Source organism: Narcine bancroftii, chromosome 6, assembly GCF_036971445.1.
Source record: "Narcine bancroftii isolate sNarBan1 chromosome 6, sNarBan1.hap1, whole genome shotgun sequence".
NCBI classification, from domain to species: domain Eukaryota; kingdom Metazoa; phylum Chordata; class Chondrichthyes; order Torpediniformes; family Narcinidae; genus Narcine; species Narcine bancroftii.
In genome coordinates, this window is record NC_091474.1 from 98,281,569 (window position 1) to 98,287,568 (window position 6,000).

The 6,000-nt window shown below is 39.4% G+C and overlaps 1 long non-coding RNA gene across 1 annotated transcript in view; it reads left to right on the forward strand.

The window, feature by feature from the left end:
• Positions 1-1,271, forward strand: part of LOC138736399 (uncharacterized) — a 74,779-nt gene extending 73,508 nt beyond the window's left edge. Inside the window, exon 5 of the long non-coding RNA XR_011340263.1 lies at positions 414-1,271. This is a non-coding gene — a long non-coding RNA (uncharacterized lncRNA). The remainder of the gene's footprint in view (positions 1-413) is intronic.
• Positions 1,272-6,000: the final 4,729 nt, after the last annotated feature.

The window sequence follows — 6,000 nt, forward strand, 5'->3', positions numbered from 1 at the left end:
GGTGTAACCGGTAATACGTTGCTTCAGACAATCGTTTTTTTTTAATTCTTCCATCTCCTGTCTAATTTTATGCAATTGACTACTGCCCAGTTTCTTGAATTTGTGTTGAGATAAAACAGTTAATTATTTGCCCAGAGAACGCTGTATTAAGAATATTTTAGAACTTGGAAATACCCACGCGGTCTATTTCCATCGTGGGGGAAGGAAAGAGAAGAAATGATGTTTCGAATCTATAACTCATCATCAGCACCAGAAGCAGAAGCATCTCAGAGGCTGGGTGGTTGAAGAGGTATTAATTGAACAAACGGTATAAGCCAGTGATAGTTACGCGATTTTAGGTGAACAGATTGAATGGGATTTTTTTATATATGATGAATAAACATTGTTAATCTTTTTTCAAATTCTGAAAACAGAGAATTACCAATGGAGAAGACCGCCATGGAACGTGGGAACTTCGAATTTCGAATGGCAGAAAGTGATCAGCAGGATAAAGCGTACTGATTGAAAGGGCACAACTGAGCGAATAGAACATAGAATATTGCAGACCCTCATCTACCATATTATGCCGACCAAAAAAATCAGACTAAACCGAAACATTCCCCTCCTAATTATGCTCTATACTCCTTTCATTCATTTGCCTGCCTATGAGTATTTGAAATGTGTCTATTGAATCAAGTGGCAATGCATTTCAGGAACCAACCTGTGTTTAAGAAAGGTACCCCTGACTTATACCCTAATGTTTCCTCCCTCATATTGTAAATATTTCTTCTGGTGTTTGCTACACTCGCCCCGGTAACAAGATGCTGGTTGATTACACAGTTGTCCCTCAAATGAGGCGCACACAGAGAGAAAGTTATTTGAGGTACAGGAAAAGGCAAGTGAGGTTGGGCGAGCACTTCCAAGAGAAACTGGGTTCAGTCGGCGAGAGTATGTTTGATCTTTACTTTGCTGTTCATCCCTCTATCCCCAATCTCTCTCTCTTGCACTCTCTCTCTCTCTCTCTCAATCTTTCTCTCTCATTCACTCTCACATTTTCATTCAGTATCGAATGCCCTGACCCCATCTTCCCCTGTCCATGTCGTTATGAAGCCAACCCTTTCTCTCCTCATCAGCCCAATCTCACCTGCCATTTGTCCTCAGCATCTCTCTGTCTTGTTCTTCTCTGTTTTATTCTCGAATTATATTGTCAATCGTGGCCTACTGTGAACGAAGTTCAAACAACGGCCAGTTGACCTCCATCCATAAAACGACCCAATTCACTCAAACTACAATCTCATGTGTCGTCTCGTTTCTGTCTTTTCGTTCATAGTTTTGAGAACGCTGAAGGGCTGACACAAGAACACGATTGCCGAACAGACTAGCCGAAATGCTAACCTTACAATCATTTTTATTATTACTTTCAACTTTTCCAAAGGCCAGTTACCACCATCACCACCCACGTCAGACATATTCTGATTTTACATTGGCATTCAGAACTTAGGCATGCGGGAGATCCGTACCATCAGAGGCGAATTCACCTGTGACTGCCGGCTCTGAACCTTTCCTCTCACAGGCACCAACTGAAGAAAAAAAGTTAAAACGATTTTCGTCAGTTCAATTTTTGTTCTTCTTTGCTCTCGCAGTTAAATAACGGTGATTGTGATCCTGTGTCGTGGAAAATGTGGCCTCCCCAAATGTATCACTCGTTATCTGGTGGGAATGGCAGCGGCCGATCTCATGGTAGTTGTCATTGTAATCATTGTGAAGCAGATCGATGATATTTATTTGTATGTCCGTGTTTTTGCACAGAACCCAGGTATGTACTCTATTGATTATGATATGTGACAACGGAGTTCTCGGTTTGGTTCACATTTGATCGCTTCATCGCGATTTGCTGTCAAAAGCTGCAGGAAAACTATTGTACTGAGAGAGTAGCGACGAAGGGTCTGATAATTGTGGCGGCAGTGAGCTGGATGAGATACGTCCCATTTTACTTTGTGGTAGAGCCTTGTGCAATAATTGACAATGTTCCTTGGAGGTGTGCGCCAGTACCTCAATACTATTCTTCACCCCTGTGGAAAGCACACGAGTTGCTTGACAGCATCGTAACACCGATATTACCGATGTTTTTCATTCTCCTGTTTAATGGGTTAAAGGCCAGGCACATAATTGCAGCAAACAGAGTCCGCAGCGGACTCCGCATGAACAGTGAAAATCAAACTGATTTCGAGGTGGAGATCCGGAAAAAAATCGATTATTTTGTTGTTCTCTCTATCCACCAATTTCCTATTTTCCCTTCTTTCCCTTCGTTTTCAGTTCGGTATAATTGTTCATAGAATTCTCTAAAGTTTTCCTTAATTTCTTTTGGATTATATGTAATTTGTCTGTCTTTTTTCCTTGATGCCAATACCATTTTCTTAGCTTGCTCTGTCTTAAGCTGCCATGCTAGGATTTGGTGCGTTTTTTCACCTAGTTCATAATATTTCTGTTTTGTCTTCATTATATTCTTCTCTACCTTATATGTTTGTAATGTTTCATATTTTATTTTTTTATCCGCCAATTCTCTTCTTTTAGTTGTATCTTCCTTCATTGCTAATTTTTTTTCTATGTTTACTATTTCCCTTTCCAACTGCTCTGTTTCCTGATTATAGTCCTTCTTCATCTTGGTTACATAACTTATTATTTGCCCTCTAATGAATGCTTTCATTGCGTCCCATAGTATAAACTTATCTTCCACTGATTCCGTATTTACTTCAAAATACATTTTTAATTGTTTTTCAATAAATTCTCTAAAATCCTGTCTTTTAAGTAGCATGGGGTTTAATCTCCATCTATACATTCTTGGAGGGATGTCCTCTAGCTTTACGATAGCATTCTCGCTTTATATTCTGTTTTTCTTACTCTATCCTGCATACTAGCTGATAACAAAAATAGGTCTATTCTTGAGTATGTTTTATGTCTAGCCGAGTAGTATGAGTATTCCTTTTCTTTTGGGTTTTGTTTCCTCCATATATCCAAAAGTTTCATTTCTTGCATTGATTTAATTATAAATTTGGTTACTTTGTTCTTCCTGTTAATTTTTTTCCACGTTTTATCCATATTTGGATCCAAATTCAGGTTGAAATCCCCTCCTATTAGTATGTTCCCTTGCATATTAGCTACCTTCAAAAAGATATCTTGCATAAACTTTTGATCTTCTTCGTTAGGTGAATATACATTAAGTAGATTCCAAAACTCCGAATATATCTGACATTTTATCATAACATATCTCACTGCTGGATCTATTATTTCCTCTTCTATTTTAAATGGCACATTTTTACTAATTAATATAGCCACTCCTCTTACTTTTGAATTATACGATGCTGCTGTTACATGTCCTACCCAATCTCTCTTTAATTTCTTGTGCTCCAATTCAGTTAAGTGTGTTTCTTGGACAAATGCTATATCAATTTTTTCCTTTTTCAGTAAATTTAGTAGTTTCTTCCTTTTAATTTGGTTATGTATTCCATTAATATTTAAAGTCATATAGTTCAGCGTAGCCATTTTATATTTTGTTTATCTTCTCTTTCCGTTTTTCCATCATTACCTTTCCTCCTTTTCCATTTCTGTTTTCTTATTTTCAACTCTTTATAAGACAACATTCCTACAACATCCAACATTTTCCTTATTCTCCTATTTATATCTTCTTTATCCCCAATCTCCCCTTCCCCTCCTGAGTTGTCCTTTATCCCTTGTCGGACAACCACATCTCCCCTCTCCATTTGGGTTTGCGAATCCACTCGCAAGCGTCAACTGATTTTGCAGTGACCGCTATTTCCCCCCACCCAGGCCCCCCCCAGAAAAGATTTCACTTTTCATATGTCACAAAGGTCACTCTTTTAATTCCCTCCTTATTCTCTCTATTCCATTACCTTCCCTTATTAATTCTTGTCTATACTATCTATATTTTCCTCTAAGTACAGATACATTCACATATGCACATTGTCTCTATTCACTCTTACACCTCTTTACCCGCATACATATCAATCGTGATCATTTTTACTCTCATTACCCGTCTTCATCCCTCAGTCTATTTTTGTCTTTACCCACATACATATCAATCGTGATCATTTTTACTCTCATTACCCGTCTTCATCCCTCAGTCTATTTTTGCAATTGTTCTGCAAATTTTCGTGCTTCTTCTGGATCCGAGAATAGTCTGTTTTGTTGTCCTGGAATAAATATTTTCAATACCGCTGGATGCTTTAGTATAAATTTATACCCTTTCTTCCATAAAATCGCCTTTGCTGTATTGAACTCTTTTCTCTTCTTTAGGAGTTCAAAACTTATATCTGGATAAATGAAGATTTTTTGCCCTTTATACTCCAGTGGTTTGTTGCCCTCTCTTACTTTTTCCATTGTCTTCTCCAGTACCTTTTCTCTTGTAGTATATCTTAGGAATTTTACTCAAATAGATCTTGGTTTTTGTTGTGGTTGTGGTTTAGAGGCCAATGCTCTATGTGCCCTTTCTATTTCCATTTCTTGCTGTAGTTCTGGGCATCCTAGGGTCTTAGGGATCCAATCTTTTATAAACTCCCTCATATTCTTGCCTTATTCATCTTCCTTAAGTCCCACTATCTTTATGTTATTTCTTCTGTTATAATTTTCCATTATATCTATTTTTTGAGCTAGTAGTTTTTGTGTCTCTTTAGTTTTTTTATTAGATTCCTCCAATTTCTTTTTTAAGTCTTCTACCTCCATTTCTGCTGCTACTGCCCGCTCTTCCATCTTGACCATTTTCTATCCCATTTCTGTTAAGGTCATATCTATTTTATTCACTTTCTCTTCTGTGTTGTTTATTCTTCTTCTTAAATCATTAAATTCCTGTGTTTGCCATTCTTTAAATGACTCCATGTATCCTCTAACCAGAGAAAGTACATCCTTGCCTTTCCCTTCTTCTATTTCACTGTACTCTTCCTCTTCTTCTTCCTCTGGGTTGGCCATCTGTTGTTTCTTTGTTGCCCTTTTCTTCTCTTCTTTCTTGTTTTCATTGTCTTCTGTGTTCTCCTCTTGCTGCAGGTGTTCTGCAGCTGTCGTTGCCGGCTGTGGAGATCGACTCCCCAGCTAGTCCCCCCTCCCGTCGGTGTGTCTTTTTTCATGCGCATCGCGCATGCGCGACTCCTCGCGCATGCGCGGTTGCGCACTTTTACTCGGCTCTGCGAGCCATTTTTGTAGTCCTATTTCTACCGACCTGAGGAAGCGGGCTTCTCTCTCCACAGCGGGCCTCTTCGGACAGGTAAGGCCTTCTCCTTCTTCCTCCGTTGTCTTCTCTTCCTCTCTTCTTACCACTGATTTTGATTTTTCTTTTTTTGTCGCCATCTTCTTTCTACCTTTATACTCACTTTTCTTTAACTTTTATTTCTGTGCCTTTGTATTTTCTCTTGTTTTTCCCGACTTTTCTGGAGAGGGCTGGAGTTCACCGTCGGCCACTACTCCATCACGTGACTCCAAGCTGTTCTGCATTTTCTGACACAAAGGCTACGGTCAGTCCCAGCACGCTGAGTACTGGCAAACCTCAAGGATGTATTTTCACGCCACTAGCCTGTTGCTGTTGCCTCATGGCTGCACTGTCCGATTCAGTTTAAAAACCATCACAATCATCACTCTTGCAGATAACTGACCAGTATTCGTCTTATCAGCAACAATGATGTGCAGGCTGACATAGAGGATATTGAAAGGCTTGTAAAATGGAGAGAGAACTCATGATAAAGCAGATGATTGTGAACTTCAGGAGGACGAAGTTCAACTATTCTCTGATACAAACCAATGACTCCGGCTTGGAGAGATCGGAGAGCAAAACGTTTCTTGGTGTGCAGAAAACGTACTGCCTTTCCTCGTCTTCATCGGAGGTTGAGGTTGGCAAAGCCACTGGCATCCTTCTTGATAGCTTTTTAGAGGAAAAAATTGAGAATGTGCTGCCGAGCTGTATCGTTGCTTGCAGGACAGCTGCAGGGGACCATCTATATCGGAGAGACTGGATGC